The sequence below is a fragment of the Papio anubis genome, chromosome 9, assembly GCF_008728515.1.
Source record: "Papio anubis isolate 15944 chromosome 9, Panubis1.0, whole genome shotgun sequence".
NCBI lineage: Eukaryota > Metazoa > Chordata > Mammalia > Primates > Cercopithecidae > Papio > Papio anubis.
In genome coordinates, this window is record NC_044984.1 from 94859671 (window position 1) to 94878436 (window position 18766).

Sequence of the window (18766 nt, forward strand, 5' to 3'; positions counted from 1 at the left end):
ATGGCCATAACAAAATACCATAGACTGGGTGGCTTAAACAGTAGACATTTATTTCTTACAGTTCTGGAGGCTGGAAGTCCAAGCTCAAGGTGTTGGTAGGTTTGTTTTCTCCTGGGGTTTCTCTCCTTGGCTTGAAGATGGCCACCTTCTTGCTGTGTCCTCAGATGGTCTTTCCTCTGTGCATGCATACTTCCGGTACATCTTCCTCTTCTTATAAAGACACCAGTCCTATTGGAGTAGGTCCGATCCTTATGATCTAATTTAATCATAATTATCTCCTCAAAGGCCCTATCTCCAACTATGATCACATTTGAGATTAGGGCTTCAACTTGTGAATTTTGAGGAGATTACAATTCAGTCCATAACACGTGGGTTGTAAGATTATGGGGGAATTTTATTTTCTTCTTTTTGATTTTCTGTATTTTCTACAGAAAACTTACAGACTCTACAGTAAACTTAACAAACACTTTTAGAAAGGTTGTCCCAACCTTTCTACAATGATCATTGTGTAATTTAAATTTAAATGACTTGTTTAATTAAAAAAATAGGCCGGGCGTGGTGGCTCACGCTTGTAATCCCAGCACTTTGGAAGGCCAAGGTGGGCAGATCACAAGGTCAGGAGATCGAGACCATCTTGGCTAACACAGTGAAACCCTGTCTCCACTAAAAATACAAAAATTAGCCAAGTGTGGTGGCGGGCACCTGCAGTCCCAGCTATTCGGGAGGCTGTGGCAGGAGAATGGCATGAACCGAGAGGCAGAGCTTGCAGTGAGTCGAGATCATGCCACTGCACTCCAGCCTGGGCAACAGAGCGAGACTCTGTCTCCAAAAATAAAAAATAAAAATAAAAGTAAATAAAATAACCAATATAGGCCTCCTCTAAAAAGAAGAGTGGGGCAGGGAAGATAATGAAAGCAACATGCATTTGATGCAGGTAAGCGAAGAAACTCATTTGAGACTGTACAATATAACTACAATATAGTTATATTATCTAACTACAATATAATTATATTTTATCTCCTGGGTTACATAGTCAATAAAGCAGTTTGTGGATATTTTCTTTTTAAAGGGTTCTAATCATTAGCACTGGCTGTCCAAGCTCTGATGAAGCTTCAGCTTCATTCTTCATCCATCTGTAGAAGAGTTTCTCCACAACATGGACCCAGGGACTTCAGTGAGTCACTTAAAATAGCTTGATTTCAGTTACTTAAAATAGTGCGATGGCTCATGCCTGTAATCTCAGTGCTTTGGGAGCCTGAGGCAGGAAAATCTATTGAGGCCAGGAGTTCAAGACCAGCCTGGGCAACAAAAAATTTAAAAATTATCAACAAGGGCCGGGCATGGTGGCTCACGCCTGTAATCCCAGCACTTTGGGAGGCCAAGGTAGGCAAATCATGAGGTCAGGAGTTGAAGACCAGCCTGACCAACATGGTGAAATCCCATCTCTAATAAAAATACAAAAATTAGTCAGGTGTGTTGGTGCATGCCTGTAATCCCAACTACTCAAGAGGCTAAGGCAGGAGAAACATTTGACCCTATGAGACGGAGGGAGGTTGCAGTGAGCTGAGATGGTGCCATTGCACTCTAGCCTGGGCGACAGAGGGAGACTCCATCTCAAAAAAACAAAAATAAAAAAACAAAAAAAAAAAAACAAAAAAAATTAAAAAAATAGCCAGTCCTGGTGGCACAGGCCTGTAGTCACAGCTGCTACTTGGGAGGCTGAGGCAGGAGGATTGCTTGAGCCCAGGAGTTTGAGATTACAGTGAGCTATGGTCATGCCACTGCACTCCAGCCTAGGTGACAGAGAACACTGTCTCAAAAAAAAAAAAAAAAAAACCCCAGCTGACTACAGGGGTGGATGGGGCTCCCACATGGCTGCTAGCTTCTGGAAGATTTCATATCTAGTGGAGTATGCCATTTTCTTCTCTTCAATGTTTTTTACCACACACTTTCATGTGATATTTCAGGTTGATCCTTACAATAACCTTATGACATAGGAATTCATTCCCTACTATTATATATATTTTTTTGTATGAAGAAACTAAGGTCCCAGAGATTGACTTGCCGAAGGTCACATAATCAGACCCAGAGTTCAGACCCAGGCCCCTGACCCTAACATCCATGCTTTCAGTACCACCCCTACCATGTTGCCTTTAGGTCTTGGAAATTTTGTCTCCTTCTGAGAACTCAGCTGCTGGAGCGCTGTGGTGTCTAATAAGAAAAAAAAAGTGATTGAAGGCTGCAGCCACCAAGCACTTTCCAATAGATTGATTCCATGTTGGGACAAAGACTCACACTCACTGCCAAGCCTGAGCCGGTGGGGAGAGAGGCCAGTTGGATTATCCATGCTCTTTCTCCTTCCCTTTCCTTGTCCATTTCAGTGTCCCCTTTGTGGCCACCCCTTGTGAAGCTGAATGCCCTGACACTGTACTCTGACTGTAGTGCTCACTCAGGCCTCAGAGTCTGGCATAGACCCCTCCCTTGAAATACTAATATCCAAGGTTTACCTGTTTTGTTTCCTGTTTGTTTCAGAATCTTACAGTTCCTGACCTGTTGTGAACTAATTCACTGAGGGGGAGAGGTGAGGAGTGCAGATGTTTAATTGAAAAGAGAGAATCCTGGAAAGGATAAGGAAGTAAAAATATTAATAAAAATAATAATAATTTCTATGGATGCAAATCTTTTTTGGCAGGATGGCCTTTCTGCTATATTTGTAATATTATACCAGAGTTGATCACTAACAATATGTTAATGACTTCTATCTCTATTCTATTCAGCAATTAATTAAAATGTCCCAGTACTGATAAGCATTTCACAGAATAAATATTTTGATCTCACTTTCCCTGGGTTGATAGTGGAGTACAGGATAGGAGAAAGTCTATCAGCTTTGGAGAAAACAAACCTGTATTTAAAGCCCCTGATTTGTCTCTTTTGCATAAGTCTTTGTCTCTTTGCCTGAATCTCTCAGGCTTAGTCTCCTCATTTGTTAAAGGAAGATAATACTGTCTGGCTTCTAACTTGTAAGGACTAAGTGAAAGAAGCTTTCATTCTCCCAGGGCTGCCCTGGAGCCAGCTTACCCTGGTTCATGAGAGTCCGTTGTTAAATTTTCAGGGCGTTCTGAGCTGGTTGTTGTTAAACATAGCCCTTATCAAAAATTAAATTATATAAACTTATAATTAAAGACATTAAAACAAACAAAAGTAATAAATACTCAAACCTGATCATGCCCTAATTATTTTGCTATTTTATGGTCGTCTATGCTCTTGTGCTTATTTATGCCTAGTGCATCTGTGTGGTGGCATATAATGCTGTGCCAGTTTATATCCCCCCCAAGTCCGTTGGTAGGTGACATTACATTGGTAGTTTGAAATTGGCCACGATTAGAATATTTATGACATGAAAAAAATTTACAAATCAAGACCTGATTTATTGTATTGTCGATTTTCTAAGGCAGGCTTGTTCAACTTTGGTATTATTGATATTTGGGGCTGCATAATTCTTGGTTGTGGAGGGAGAAGCTGTGCATTGTAGGATGTTTAGCAGCATTCTGGTCTCTCCTTACTAAATGACACTCCCTCCGAGTCGTGACAACCACAACTGTGTCCAGATATTGCCAAATATGCTTTGGGGAGCAGAATTGCTGTTTCTCTCCATTGAGAGCTACTGGTCTAAGAAGTTGGCAAATTAAGGTCAGTGGGCAAAATTTGGCCCATGGATGTTTATATACAGCCCTCAAGCTAAGAAGTTCTACATTTTTAGAGGAATGTAAAACATAACAGAGACTAGGTATGGTCTGCAAAGCCTAAGATATTTACTTTTTGGCCCTTTAAAGAAAATGTTTGTTGACCCTTAGTCTTAGTGATAAAGAAACTGTTAACAAAGAGATTAAACTTAAAAGTGCATGATGTTAGTAGCTGTTACATTGTGAAGAACACACACAGTAACTGAAGAAATGTTCTCCCAGTATATGAAAACTATTATTTGATTCAGCAAATAAGCTACTCACATCACTCACGAACAAGTGAATTTCCAACATACATAAAGTTGGAACTCAAAGAGGGTTCAGTTTAACAAAGATAATTTGTATGAAAATCATAGTTTATCAGTAGATCACATATAACATTTCAGAACGATGTTTATATTGGGGAAAGGATTAGTGGTCTGGAATGCGATTCCATTTGTCAAACCATGGTTGAAAGGCAACCGTAAGTTGGCTATCAATACAAGAGTTTGGCAAAACTCAATGAAAACATTCCAGTTGACTCACTGGCTACATGGAATTTACAATATACAGAAATTGTATATTTATTATTATTTGTAAAACATGTGTTACTTACCTGTTCTATCAGTAAAATTTAAAATAAATGTTTATATGTATATATTCACGCACCTCTCTGAGAGCTGGTTGTTAATCACTTACCAGCACTCCACTGCTCCCACCTCCTGTTCTACCCCTATTTCTTTGTTCCTCCCCCACATTCTTCCTTGAAAGGCATTATCCTCTTTATTTCATGGGATTCTCCAATCTCCCTCCTGTCTTAGAGCCTTTGCTGCTGTCTTTTCCTTACCCTGAAATGCTCCTTTATCTCCTCCTCACGCCTTTCACTCCCCACACATCAGAGATCCTTCCATCTTAGCTAAAACATCACTTTCTTAGGGGAAGGCTTTTTAAACCCCTTTGACATGGTGGGGGCTCCCTGCTAAATACAATCACAGAACCCTGTACTTCTCCTTCATAACATGCTGTCACAAGAGAACTTACAAGATTATCTGTGTAGTTTTTATTAATTGTCTGTCTCCCACACCAGGCTGTAAATTGCATCACTGCAGGGACCACATCATTTTGTTCACTGCTGATTCACCAGTGCTTAACTGACTGTTTGGAAAATATTAACTGCTCAGTAAATGCTTGTTCCTTTTCCACTTCTTTCTTTCTGTGCTAGTTAGAATTAATCCCATGAATACAGAGCACATTTTCTGTTTGTTATGATTAATGGACAGTATTGTATGACACCCTGAACTTTTCCATCTTATCACGTAACACAAGTGAATGTTATTCATTCTTTATGGGATTTACTTTATTATTATTATTGCTGTTATTATTTTGCTGAGTGTCCCTCCTTCATGGGATGGTGAGCTTTCAGAGCTTGGGTTTTGGGCCTCTCCTACTCAGCACTAGCACATTGCCTGGGGCATCCAGTTATCAGGGACACAGTGGTGAACAAGATAGGTGTAGTCGTCTATTTATGTCCCATATAGTGAGAGAGACATGAAATATGTCCATATATGCCACGTGGTGCTCAGTGCTTAGTGCTACAAGGTAAAATAAAGCAAGGTAAGAATGAGAAGAGAGGCCAGGTGTGGTGGCTCACACCTGTAATACCAGCGCTTTGGGAGGCTGAGATGGGAAGATCGCTTGAGCTTAGGAGTTTGAGACAAGCTCGGGCAACATGGCGAAACCCCATCTCTACTAAATACAAAAAATTAGCTGGGTGTCGTGGAACATGCCTGTAGTCTCAGCTACTCGGGGGACTGAGGCAGGAGAATCGCTTGAACCCGAAATGCTGAGGTTGCAGTGAGCCAAGATCACGCCACTGCTCTCCAGCCTAGACGATAGAGCCAGAGCCAGACTCTGTCTCCTAAAAAAAAAAAAAAAAAAAAAAAAAAAAAAAAAAAAAAAAAAGAATGAGAAGAGATATCCTGGACTGAGGAGAGAAATAGCATTATATTTGGTGTGTCCAGGAAAGGCCTCTCTGGTAAGATGAGTAGAAACCTGTAGCATGCAATGGAAGGTCTCTGGGCAAAAATCAATCCAGGCAATGGAACAGAAAGTACAGGGGCCCTGGGGAGAGAATGTGCTTTATGAGTTCAGAGAACAACAAGGAGGCCTCATGACATGTCACATGTCACTCATGACAGGCCACATGTCACTCATGACAGGGTGAGTGATAGAGGAAGTTAGAGCTATGGTGGGATGGGGTAGGATTCAGGGTCATTTAGATCCTTGGGATCACTGTAAGAAGTTTGGCCACTACTCTGAGAAAGATGAAAGCCAGTGGGGGTTTTGAGCAACAGAACAACATGATCCTTTGGTTTTGGTAGGATCACTCTGGTTGCAATGCTGGGAACAAATGACAGAGTGCAAGCATGGAAATAAGGAGGCCACTTAGGAGGCCATGGCACAAACCCAGGTGCAAGAAACCTGGCATGGACCAGAGAAATGACAGTGGAGGTGGTGGGAAGGTATCAGATTCAATACATATACTGTGAAGGTAAAACTTAAACATTTGCTAATGGATTGATTGTGTGGTGAAAAGAGAAGAAAAATAATTGTTGAAATTTTTGAATGGGCACTTATGTCATGCCCAGCACTACGTGCTACACCTTTGGAGATCCAAAAGGATGAGAAATACATGCCACCCTCAGGGAGTACCCAGTCCAGTGGGCAAATACGATTGTCAGTGTGAAGGCCCAGAGAAAATAACAACAGTTAACCCCTACACAGCACTTTCTGTGTGTCAGGTACCAGTACTTTGCATAGATTAATTCATTAAATCCTTACAATAACCTCATATGAAATACATAGTAATTATACCTTTATTTTACAGATGGGGAAACTGAGACAGATGTTAAGTAAAAGCCAAAGGTCTAAGGTCACACAGCTTGTAAGTGGCAGAGCTGGGATTTGAACCCAGCCAGGCCAGTGCCAGAGTCTGTGTCTTCAGTCATTGTCTCCTTCTCTGCTGGAGAGAATGAAATCACAGTACAAACTCTTATCATCCAAGAAGAAATGGGCTTGGTGTCACACAGAAGTCACATAGGAGTCCCTTAGGCAGCCCATAGCTGCAGAGTGCAGTGAGTGTCAGTGCAAACTCTCTTCAAATGAAAATGTACAGGCCTGGGGTGCCCCTCTTCCTTGTGCCAAAGGGGCTGGAGGATGCACCATAGTACATTGGGAACCCCCAGAAGTAGGTAGGAAGTGGGAGCCTGTAGGACCTACAAAAATGCTATTTTATAAGAGAAGCAGAATATAACATTTCTAACAGGTTTGAATGTAGATCTTCTACCAGCTGACCCTGTGACGGGAAACAAATGACACACATCACAGATGGGAAATGCACACATCACACACACACACACATACACACACATACACATGCATGTACAGCCATGCTACTTTGCAAAGTTGGCTCACTCATTGATTAACAGAAAGTTATACAATGCTTTTTCTGTGACAGGCACTGTGCTAAGCCAGGCAGTAGATACAAAGACAAGTCTACTACCATGCCTAGTTTTTGTAAAGGTGATAAAACAAGTAGAAAACTATAATATATAAGGTCAGAGGAGTTAAGGGACAGCAAGGAAACTATAAATGAAAGATCAGGGGCATTTGGTAGGGAGAGTAGGGGCAGATGAGGAATGGGGCTGGCTTCAGGGAGCACTCTGCTTCTGTTTCATGCCTGGAAGATGTGTGGGTGTGCAAAGAAGGTAGCTGAGGTAGAAGGAAGAGTTTGTGCAAAGGAGTGGAGGCAGGAGAGCTTGGTACAGGTTGACAGAGGTTGGGATGTCTGGAGACAGAATGTGAGAAAATCCTAGAGACATTAGGGCTAGATCTTCAGGGGTGGAAGGGGTTCTAAATGTCATGCATTTTTGTGTTTGTTTGTTAGGCATAGAGAGTACATTGGGGATTTTTGATGAGGGGAGCGCCTAGCAAGTTGCTGGGTACATAGTAGGCTGACAATCAATCAATGATGGTTCAACTAATGAAGGAAAGAAATAATAATGGCCACAAATTGTTGGGTGATTGCTATCTGCCACACTAGTTTATGAACATTTTAACTGCTCATATAATTCTCATCACAGCCCATGAGATGGTTTCTCCATATCCATTCTACAGATGAGGAAACCGAGACTCAGAGAGGATAAGGGTCTTGCTCAAGGCTGTGACTAAAAAGTTGGCATCTAACCAGAGTCCATGCTTCCACACTGCTGTGCAATTTGGAAAACAGAAGAAGGAGAGAGAAGAAAAAGGGGTTATGGGACCAATGTCACCCAGAAAGGAAGCTATGATAGGCCCAAATTAGGAGAAGAACAACGTGGGTTGGAAATAAGAGACATTCCAAAGATACAATCAACCCAAATCTATTATTGTTTGATACGAGTGGCTGGGCAGAGGGAAGGGTCAAAAAACCTCCCAGCTTTCAGTCCCTGGGAAGCGATAGAGCTATTCAAAGAAGTTGGAGTGAGAGAGAGGGAAGATGACAGTTTGGTTTTAGTTAATGTGCACAGAAATATGGGTGCCCAGGAGCCCCCAAAATGGCCAGAGGAGAAGTGCTTTCAAAGGCAAGCTGCAGGGCTCCTTGGTTTGGTCACATTCCTCATTCTGGGACTCTGTGGGTTTGTCTTGGGAATCTCGAGGCTCTCCCAAGGTTCCTTTCTATGTTTACATCATTTAGCAGGGAAGGATTGTTAATGACTAATCTGTGTCCATGAGGCACAGAGCCAAGGAAGAGATGCTGCTGCTAGCCCGGAAGGCCGCCTGTGATCATGCACAGCACACTAGAACTCTCTCCTCCTCCTCACCTCATTGTCTCCCTGACTTATCCTAATGCGAAATTGGATTCTGAGCATTTGTAGCAAAATTGCTGGAATCTGGAGAGGAAGACTCGATTCAGAATCCTCCCAGGGCCTTGAAAGTCCATCTCTGACCCAAAACAATCCAAGTAAGTACCTAATTCCTTTGGGAGTGGGGTGTCTATCTCATGGCAACAGAGAAAAAATAGTCACTTAAAAGTTTCTCTTTGACATCAGTAATTTATGTCAATAAATGAATTCTAAGTTAGTAGAGTTTGATATGAAGTCCTGAAAATTAAAAAAAGAAAGAAACTCAAAAATGAAAAGAAACAGAAGTAGAAGTTAATGAGTCTTAGCAGTTGCTTACCTATTGAAAACTTATTTAGAAATATTCTTTTAACATTGTGGTCACCTGAGTAAATCACTGGAGACAGTAAATTTCAGAAATGTTTCCGTTCTGATTCCATAAACAATTTGACCTGTATAGCGTGCTATATTTTGGTGATTTATCAAATCTTGAAGTGAGTTTGGGAATATTGCTAATGTCAGATGACTTGGGAACTAAGAATAGGACATTTAACCTATGCTTAATTGAAATGAAATTTTTCCCTAAAAGAAGAGTAGGTGGAAAAATTCTTCTTTCTTGACTTCAGTTGTAAATTCTTCTATTGCTTTGCACTTCGAATATTAATATCAAATGAAAATATTTTTAAAAGACAGAAATGTGAGTATAAGGAAGAACTTCAGTGATGAAATTGTCCAAGGACTAAATCTATAGATAAGATATCTCTTTGTCTCCTTACTGAAAAAGTGAATGGGGCAACTGTGGAGCCTCACTTACTTCTTTTAATTGGGTTTTTATTTAGAAGGGAGGGGCAGGAGGGAATGACAAGTGACTCACCTTGAATTCTTCCTCTAAGAAACACCTGAGCTTTGAGCTTTAAAGAAATCTGATGCTGTTTCTGGTGCTGTTTTAGAACCACTTCAGGAGTATTGACAAGAGGGGTAGGGACCCTTAAAATAATATTAGTGATAAATAAGAAGGCAGGAAGAAACTTTTGGAGGCGATGGATAGGTTTATGGTATAGATTGTGATGATGATTTAATGAGTGTATACCTATCCCCAGACTCATCAAAGTGTATACATGGAATATGTAAAGCTTTTATATGTCAGTCACACCTCAATAAAGTGGTTTATATGTATATAATTCTTTTTGTGTGTTCCTAAAAAAAGGAAGGGAGAAGAGAGGGAAAGATGTACATGGAGCTACCATTTTGTTTCTAGTTGTGATTTTATAAAATGATAGATGCTTTTATCTTTGTGTTACCTTCCTACCCCCAGTCCTCCAAATTATGGATCTGTGCCATTTGTACCATGGACTTTTCTGTTTTCTGAGGATGTTGCAACAAATACTGATGCAATTCCTGGTTAACTGATGAAGTACTGGCCAGGGACAAAGCTGTGTTGACCCTTCCTCAAGATTTGCAGCAATTTCCCACCATGTACCTCTGCCCTCTCCCCGCAGCTGGAGAGGCAAAGTCATGGAATCCTTGTCCTTCCTCTCGTTTCCACCTCTCCAAGATCGGGCCATTGCAATGGAATATCCAATGGTTGTGAGGCCCTTGTACTCTGTAAGGAAAAGAAAAGAAATGTGCGTATGCATGAGTGTGTGATGGAGCTAACTTTTCTTCAGTGCCTACTAACATGTCCTAGCCTTTACTTCACCTGCCTGTTTCCTTCTTACAACAACCCTGTATGGGAGTTTTTCTTTTCTTTTCTTTTTTTTTTTATTATTTGTTTTTGAGACAAAGTCTCGCTCTGTCTCCCAGCCTGGAGTGCAGTGGCGCGATCTCCGCTCACTGCAACCTCTGCCTCCTGGGTTCAAGCGATTCTCCTGCCTCAGCCTCCTGAGTAGCTGGCACTACAGGTGCGCGCCACCATGCTGCTAATTTTTGTATTTTAAGTAGAGACGGGGTTTCACTATGTTAGCCGGGTTGCTCTCGGACTCCTGACCTCAGGTGATCCGCCCACCTCGGCTTCCCAGAGTGCTAGGATTACAGGCTTGAGCCACTGCACCCAGCCAGGAATTTTTCTTATACTCATTTTACAGATGAGAAAACAGACTCAAAAAGGACAAGTAACCGGTGCACAGGCAGATGGTTAGGAAGTCGCAGGACCTAAATTTGAGGGTGAGTCTTTCTGACTCCAAAGCCTCTTCCTGGCTACTCCGATATTGCTGGAGGCTGGGAAAACTTGAAATGGGGAATGATGGGGGAGCGGGGGGATCCTAGCCGTTAAGCATTCCAGCCTGACAGGGGTGATTTGTTAAACCCAGGAACAAGTTTGACGTTTCCTGAAACCTCCTGCATAGGGCATTTTTGAGTGATTGCACCATCAGTAGGGAAACTGAAAAGTTTCGAACACTATTTGTTTTCACCCAGAGACCAGTCTAGGATAGCTTGTTGGACATTTCATTTATCAGCATTTTAATTAAAGACCACAATGAACTCTCCATGCTGCTGTGATTAGGGACATCTTAGAGGAGCTCAGAACTGCTGTGGCTCACAGTCTCTGGATTATGAGTGCCATGAGAATGCATATCATGATGTGATAGATTTTCAAAGGCTCACATTGTCATTAGGTGGGTGCATAAAGGACAGAAAAGGTTCTTTTCTTCATAGAAAGAGATTTCCCTTCTCTTTGCTCTCAGTCTCATTTTTATCTTAATCTGTAGCAACATAGATTATAAAGGGAAATTTAAAAATATAGGAACAAGCCAGATACAGTGATGAGTGCCTGTGATCCCAGCAGCTCGGGTGGCTGAGGTGGAAGGATTGCTTGAGCTCAGGAGTTCAAGGCTGCAGTGAGCTATGATCATGCCTGGGTAACATAGTGAGACATCACCTCAAATTTTTTTTAAAATAAGAAGTAGGAAAACTTTTCTTCCCATGTATTTTTTATTGTCACAGTCGTTCCTACCAGTGACGATGTAGCTAACAGGCATCACTATACGAGTGTCCTTAGTCACCAAGCTGTATGAGGAGGCAAAAATCATTATTACGTACAAATATCCATCCTTCTCTCTTTTCTCTCCCTTCTCTCACCCTGCTCTGGAATCCCCTAACCCCTCTGCTCTTCACAGTGAATTATTTTCTCCCTCAGTTTGCCCATTTCCAATTTTGGCCATAAAGGAACATCTACTATTCCTACTCTATCTGCTTTGTAAATTTGTGATAAAATGACACTAATATAAGGCAACTTGATTGCAAAGTAAAATTGCAAATATTGCACAGGAAAAAAATAAGATTGGTTATTTGTTAGGATTAAGAAATATAACAGGGTTGTGGTGATTAAAATAAATATGTATAAATATAAAATAAATTTTTATTAATTTTCATTTTTTTAAAGATAAAATCCTAACAAAACTTTGAGATTTTGCTTCCCATTTTAAAGAGATTTAGATGGCCTTTTCCAGGTCTCAATGAACCTGAGATAATCTGGGTCTCTTACATTTTAATTAATGTTATGAATGTAAAGGAAAGGAGAAATGGTGTGGCTTTGCATTGTCAAGTCCTGTAGATATATTTAACACAATTATCTGGAAAACATGGTAAATAATATAGCTGTGCATGGAGAAGACAGTCCTGCTGTGGGATGTTGCTGATTACAGAAAATAAAAACACTGCTCTGGGCTGAGACTGTTTCTAAGCAGAGAGCTATTTGCTGCCATGTCCTCGAGAGCTATGGAAGCTGCCAGTGTAGATGGCGAGTTGATACCAGCCTGGGGCTTAAGGAGCAAAAGCTGGTTGCCATCCAGAATTTGCAGGGCAGAGACGGGACAAGAAAATGTCATTCCAAAGTGGTCATGTAAAAGATTCTTGTTCTCCTGGAGTCCCGACTGAATGTGAGGCTATAATTGGGCTTCAGGGGGACCAGGGTCACTTGAGACTACATTTAAAAATCTATGCATTTTACAGAGAATTTTCAGGGCAGTGAAATCATTCTATATGATATTACCAATGGTGGGCACATGTTATTATACACTTGTCAAAACCCATAGAATACACAACACCAAGACTGAGCCCTAATGTAAACTATAGTCTTTCGCTGATAAAGATGTGTCAGCGTAGGTTCATCGCTTGTAAAAAAAAAAAAAATGTGCCACTCTGGTGCTAGTTGTTGAAAGTAGAGGAGGCTGCGCATGTGTGGGGGGTTGGGGGGAAGAGGTATATGGAGGCTGTCTGTACATTTTGTTCAATTTTATAGTGAACATAAAACTTCTCTTAAACATGTATTAATTTAGAAAAATCTCTGTAGTTTGTATATGTCTTTCCTAGAGAGAGGTTTATAATTTTCACTGAAGCTCAAAAATACTGTATAGTCCTAAAATTGTTTTAAGAAAATGAAGCAAACCCTTCTCTTCTAGAGAATCTAAATATGTCTGCTTATAGCACCTGATTATATAATTGGCAAAATTGAGGACAGGAAATGATGCCCTAGGAGACTGACATATCTTAATGTAGTCACTGTGTTAAAAGTTACAACATTATAACTAAGTCTAAAATATTTTTTGACCTTCCCCTAGCCCCATTCTCCTCTACTTCACCGTTTCAATGTTAATACAAACCAAAACACTTTAATCTTATTTAACCACTTCCTAATATTTGATACTATAGAGCATAGTTCATTTAGTCATTCCACTGTTGATGGTTTTTTAGGTGGTTTGTTCCCTTTCTGCATTAGAGGCAATGTTTCAATGAACATCCTGGTGCACACTGGCAAATATTTCTCTAGGAAAGATACCTAGGAATTAAAATTGCACTTTATTTTAACATACACTGCTAAAGAGCCCTCCAAAAAGACTAAAATCTATGCCCCCACTAGCAATATGTGAGAATACATATTTTCATACACTTCGAATATTATCAAAGTTAAAAATTTTTGATAATCTGATATGTGAGAATGGTGTTTAGTTAGAGTAATTTCCGTTTTTCTAATTATTATTAGTTTCAGATATTTTCTGTGTTCACTGGCCACTTGTGTTTCCACTTTGTTGAACTTCCTTTTCGTATCCTTTGCCAGTTTCTCTCTTGGATTGTTTATCCTTTCTGTTTTTATTTATAGGAATCATTTATATATTGTTTGTACTAATATTTTTGGTGTTATTTATGTGGTAAATATTTTCATCCATTTTCATATATTTAGCTTTGTTTATAATGCCTTAATCTCTGTCTTACACTTCAATGTTCTCAAATGTATTCTTTTCCTATTTACTTCTTATTTAATAAAGTCCTTCTCAATCCCCAAATCCATAAAGATCATAAATATATTTTCTCCCAATAATTTTATAATTTTCAAAGTCTTTAATCCATCTGAGAAGTATTTTTCCAAAAATGATGCATAAGGATATCTTTATTTTTACCCTCAAAGCATAGGCAATTTTCTTGCCACGATTTCTTGAATAGGTCATCCATCTTCCACTGATTTGAGCTGAGTCCACCAGCTACAGCATAGACAACTGTTTAGGGTTGCTCAGAACACAGCATGCTATTTTCCCTTCCTATAGCCATCCCTGTTGCATGCCGTTTTCCTAGCCTAATGCCTGTTCCTTCAAGATTAGGTTCAGGAATCAACCCTCCACGCTCAGAAATATTTCCCTCATTCTCCTCGCTATACCCTTGTTTAAAACTCATCAATTACTTACATTTAGAAGAACATCCAAACTTCTTACCATAGCCCACAGGCCATACAAGAGCTGCCTACCCTCAGACCTCATTTCCTATAGCCCCTCCTTGGCTCACTCATTTCCAGCCTCGCTGGGCTTGTGTTGTTCTTCCAACACTCCAAGCCCAGGCCCTTAGCTTTTGCTAATCACTCTGCCTGAACTTATTTTCCCTTTGCGTGACTTACTCATTCTTGTCCTTCACATCTCAGTTCGAATGTCCACTTTTCAGAGAGCTCTTCTCTGACTCCCCTCTCCAAAACAGTGTTCGACTACAACACTGTATCCTTCTCTTTTACTTCCTTATTATCCTCATTAGAAATCCTATTATTTGTTGACTTGTGTATTATTCACTTATCCCTCTGTCTTACATACCACTGTATTTCTAAAACCTAGACAGAAACCTGGTATACTGTAGAGAATTAATGAATATTGGATGAATGAATGTCCCTGCTTGGGCTCCTGATGGCACCTGTGCATAGCTCTGTTGTAGCAATCCTTACACTACTATAATTGGGTTTTTCTGGCCTGACTTTTCTACTAAGCTTTCTGAAAAGTCATTATTTTTTTACTATGTCCAGTGCCTGTCAATAAATGTACACTGACTAAATAAATGAGTGAATGAATGGGAAATTGATGTTGAAATGCCATTTTTAAAGAGTAAGTACCTTACCACACATAGCTAAAGAGACCAACAGGCACATCCACCATGCTAGTGGGAAATCTTAGATCTATGAGTTTATTAGAAACATTTCTATCTTCCAAGTTACCACAGGAGACAGTTTTACTGATGGTTTCATGATTATAAAAGGACCGCCACCTTCCCACCTCCTCTGGGAATTTTCTTACTGCTCTTCCAGTTTCCACTAATGCGTCTCCTCTCTGCCCTTCTAGCCTCAGATCATCCCCCAATCCCAAAGCCCAGGCTATATATGTTAGGGGTTTTCTTAGACAGCATCTCACTTCTAGGTACTGATTTCTCTACCAGTTATTTATTTCTTTGTAACAACCATCCCAAAGCTTAGTGGCACAAAACAGGAATGATCCATTAATTCTCATAGTTCTGTGGGGCAGCTGAGCAGCTTCTCTGCTGGTTATACCTGGGTTCACTCATGTTGCTCATTCAGATGTGAGATCAACTGGAATGAAAGGACCAAGATGGCCTCGCTCATGTCTGGGGTCTTGATGTGGCTGTCAGCTGCGACAGTTGGAAGAGCTGAACTTCTTTCTCCATGAGATTTTTAAATCTGGGATATCTGCAAACAGTATGGCAATCTCAGGGCAGCATTCTTAGATGTGGAAAACAGAAGCTGCAAGGTTTCTTAAGGCCTGGCTTGGAAGTCCCACAACCTCACTTCCACCATATTCTATTGGTCAAGGAAGTTATTAGACCAGTTCAGGTCCAAGGGCTAGGGAAACAGACTTCGTGCATTGATAAGAGGAGTGGCAAACTCACATTGTAAGAGCGTGTGGAAAGGAAGCAGTTGTGGTGGCCATCTTTGCAAACAATTTACATGAGTAAGAGGCACAATGTTTCAGAAGATCCAATGAAGTATTTGAAAAAGATGACAAGTTAGTCACGGAGAAAGCATTAAACAAATAGCTTCTTGACCATTTTGACTAATGTACATACATGAAGAAAGAAAAAACAAACTTTCCTGATTATGAAGAGCCAACATTTAAAAGACAACCACCACAACAAAACTATTCCTGGTAGTTCTAATGGAAGAGAAATTAACAACGGGAAATTTGGGAGATTAATTAAAACTATTCCGGCCCAGCATGGTGGCTCACTCCTGTAATCCCAGCACTTTTGGGAGGCTGAGGTGGGCAGATTGCTCGAGCTCAGGAGTTCTAGACCAGCCTGGGCAACATGGTGAAATCCTGTCTCTACAAAAAATAAAAAAAATTAGCTGAGGCCAGGCATGGTGGCTCACGCCTGTAATCCCAGCACCTGTCTCCACTAAAAATACAAAAAAATTAGCTGGGCATGGTTGAGGGCACCTGTAGTCCCAGCTACTCGGGAGGCTGAGGCAGGAGAATGGTGTGAACCTGGAGACGGAATCCGGGTTGCAGTGAGCCGAGATCGCGCCACTGCACTCCAGCCTGGGCGACAGAGTGAGACTCCATCTCAGAAAAAAAAAAAAAAAAAAAAAATTAGTTGGGCCGGTGGTGCATGCCTGTAGTCCCAGCTACTCGGGAGGTCGAGGCTGCAGTGAGCCAAGATGGCACCACTGCACTCCAGCCCAGGTGAAAGAGAGAGACCCTGTCTCAAAACAAACAAACAAAGAAACAACAACAAAAACCCTGAAACAAAACAAAACAGTTCCTGGGGTGGTCGACTCATGTATAAAATAGTTCCCATGGGGAGACTGAAAAGCCTATTACTTAAGAGATTTCCAGTAAAAATGGTTACCGTTCACTAATTAGTCTACATTGTGGGGAAGCAGACTTAGTTGTTAGGTTTTTTTATGTGACCAAAAAAAAAAATAAATCCTTCTTCGGCTCTTGTGTGTGTTGTGTTGTATGCCTCTATTCACTAATTTCTGTCCTATGGCCCAAACAAGACTGATTCCAAAGGTGGTTATCTAGTAGAGTATATTATTCATTCACTTATTTATGTATTAGTTACTTTATTTATTCATGCAACCATTTGTTCGTTTACTCAATTAACAAGAATTTATTGTGCATCTAAGATGTACCTGGTTGGCATTGTGCTAGGCATTGGAGATCCAATGTAATCTCTCCCAGAGCTGCTGGTTTAATGGGAGAAACAGAAAACCAAATCCACAAAAACAAAGGTTGAATTACCGTCGTGACACCACTACAAAGAAGAGGTACCCAGGGTTATGAAAGTCTCCTGGAGTTTGTGCTAGTCAAGGAGTTGAGAAGCAGGGCTAGACCTAGAGCTAGGCAAGTGAGGCACTGAGGGTGCAAAGTTTAAGAAGACATTCACTTCTGGGTTCCTGGTCCTAGAGGCCTCAACTCCAGGTGCTTCTTCTACATCTAGTTGGAAATAAAGGTCAGCTGTTGTTTAGGCACCATTGTGTAAGCTCCAGAGAGCAGAGAAGCTTCGAAAGCTGTGGATATCTGGTTGATGCAGGTACTTTTATTTATTTATTTATTTGTTTGTTTGTTTGTTTGTGACATAGTCTCACTCTGTCACCAGGCTGGAGTGTAGTGGCACAATCTTGGCCCACTGCAACCTCCACCTCCCGAGTTCAAGCGATTCTCCTGCCTCAGCCTCCCAAGTAGATGGGACTACAGGCGTGTGCCACCATGCCTGGCTAATTTTTGTATTTTTAGTAGAGATGGGGTTTCACCATGTTGGCCACAATGGTCTTGATCTCTTGACCTCGTGATCTGCCTGCCTGGACCTCCCAAAGTGCTGGGATTACAGGCATGAGCCACCACGCCCGGTCGATGCAGGTATTTTTGATGTATAGACCTGAAGGAAGTATGCCTTTCAATGGAGGTTTTAGAAACAGCAAAAGAAGTTTGAGAAGAAACAAAATAATACTGTGGTTAAACCCTGTTCCAACTTACCTGATTGATTTGTGCATGTGAACAGCTAATGCTGAGTGCCTTAGCAGAAGTGACTTTACAGAACTGCCCAGTGACCTTCACTAAGGATTGCGGGTGGCTGGTGGTAGTCTCGGTGGGAGAGCTGCATGACAGCATGGATTGAGAGTTAGACACAGGTTACATCCCCACTCTGCTTCTTACTAGTTACATGACCTGGGAAAGATTGCTTAGTCTCTCTGAACCTCAGTTTTCTCATCTGTAAAGTGTTTATATTAGCCCTTACTTAGCTTATGATGGATTAAATCAGATAACATCACATGGAACCTGCTTACTCATTAAAGTTATTTTAATTTTAATTTTAAAAATTTAATCAAAATGTTAATTTAAATATTAAATTTTATTTTAATCTATCACCAAAAAATCTATGTAGTGGTTACTAAGATAGTAATAAAAATTGTTTGGTCCTTATAGAACACTGTTTTCAGAATGATGTGGTCCAATGGCCATATTGGCTCACAGCCATCCCTGTTGGCCATATATTGCGCTTGACGTGTCTCAGGATTTTTGGAAGTATCTATTTAATGTAAATCTGTATTTCTGTCCTGAAAAGAACTTCAGTTTGAGTGCTGCTTGAAGACCAAATGCTTGGAAAAATAAAATATTTTTTCTTTTCCTAGAGCTCTTTTCTCTTTTTCCTTAAGAACATATTTCCAGGCCAGGTGTGGTGGCTTATGCCTGTAATCCCAGCACTTCGAGAGGTCAAGGAAGACAGATCACTTGAGGTCAGGAGTTCGAGACCAGTCTGGCCAACATGGTGAAACCCTGTCTCTACTAAAAATACAAAAATTAGCTGGATGTGGTAGCGCATGCCTGTAATCCCAGCTACTCGGGAGGCTGAGGCAGGAGAATCGATTGAACCCAGGAGATGAAGACTGCAGTGAGC

The 18766-nt window shown here is 40.8% G+C and overlaps 1 protein-coding gene across 2 annotated transcripts in view; it reads left to right on the plus strand.

Moving 5' to 3' along the window:
- The first annotated feature begins 8118 nt into the window (after nt 1–8118).
- Nucleotides 8119–18766, plus strand: part of NR1H4 (nuclear receptor subfamily 1 group H member 4) — an 84310-nt gene continuing 73662 nt past the window's right edge. For both annotated transcript variants that reach the window (XM_009181507.3, XM_003907015.4), the window contains exon 1: nt 8119–8724. The gene's annotated coding sequence lies outside the window, so the exon portion shown is untranslated. The remainder of the gene's footprint in view (nt 8725–18766) is intronic.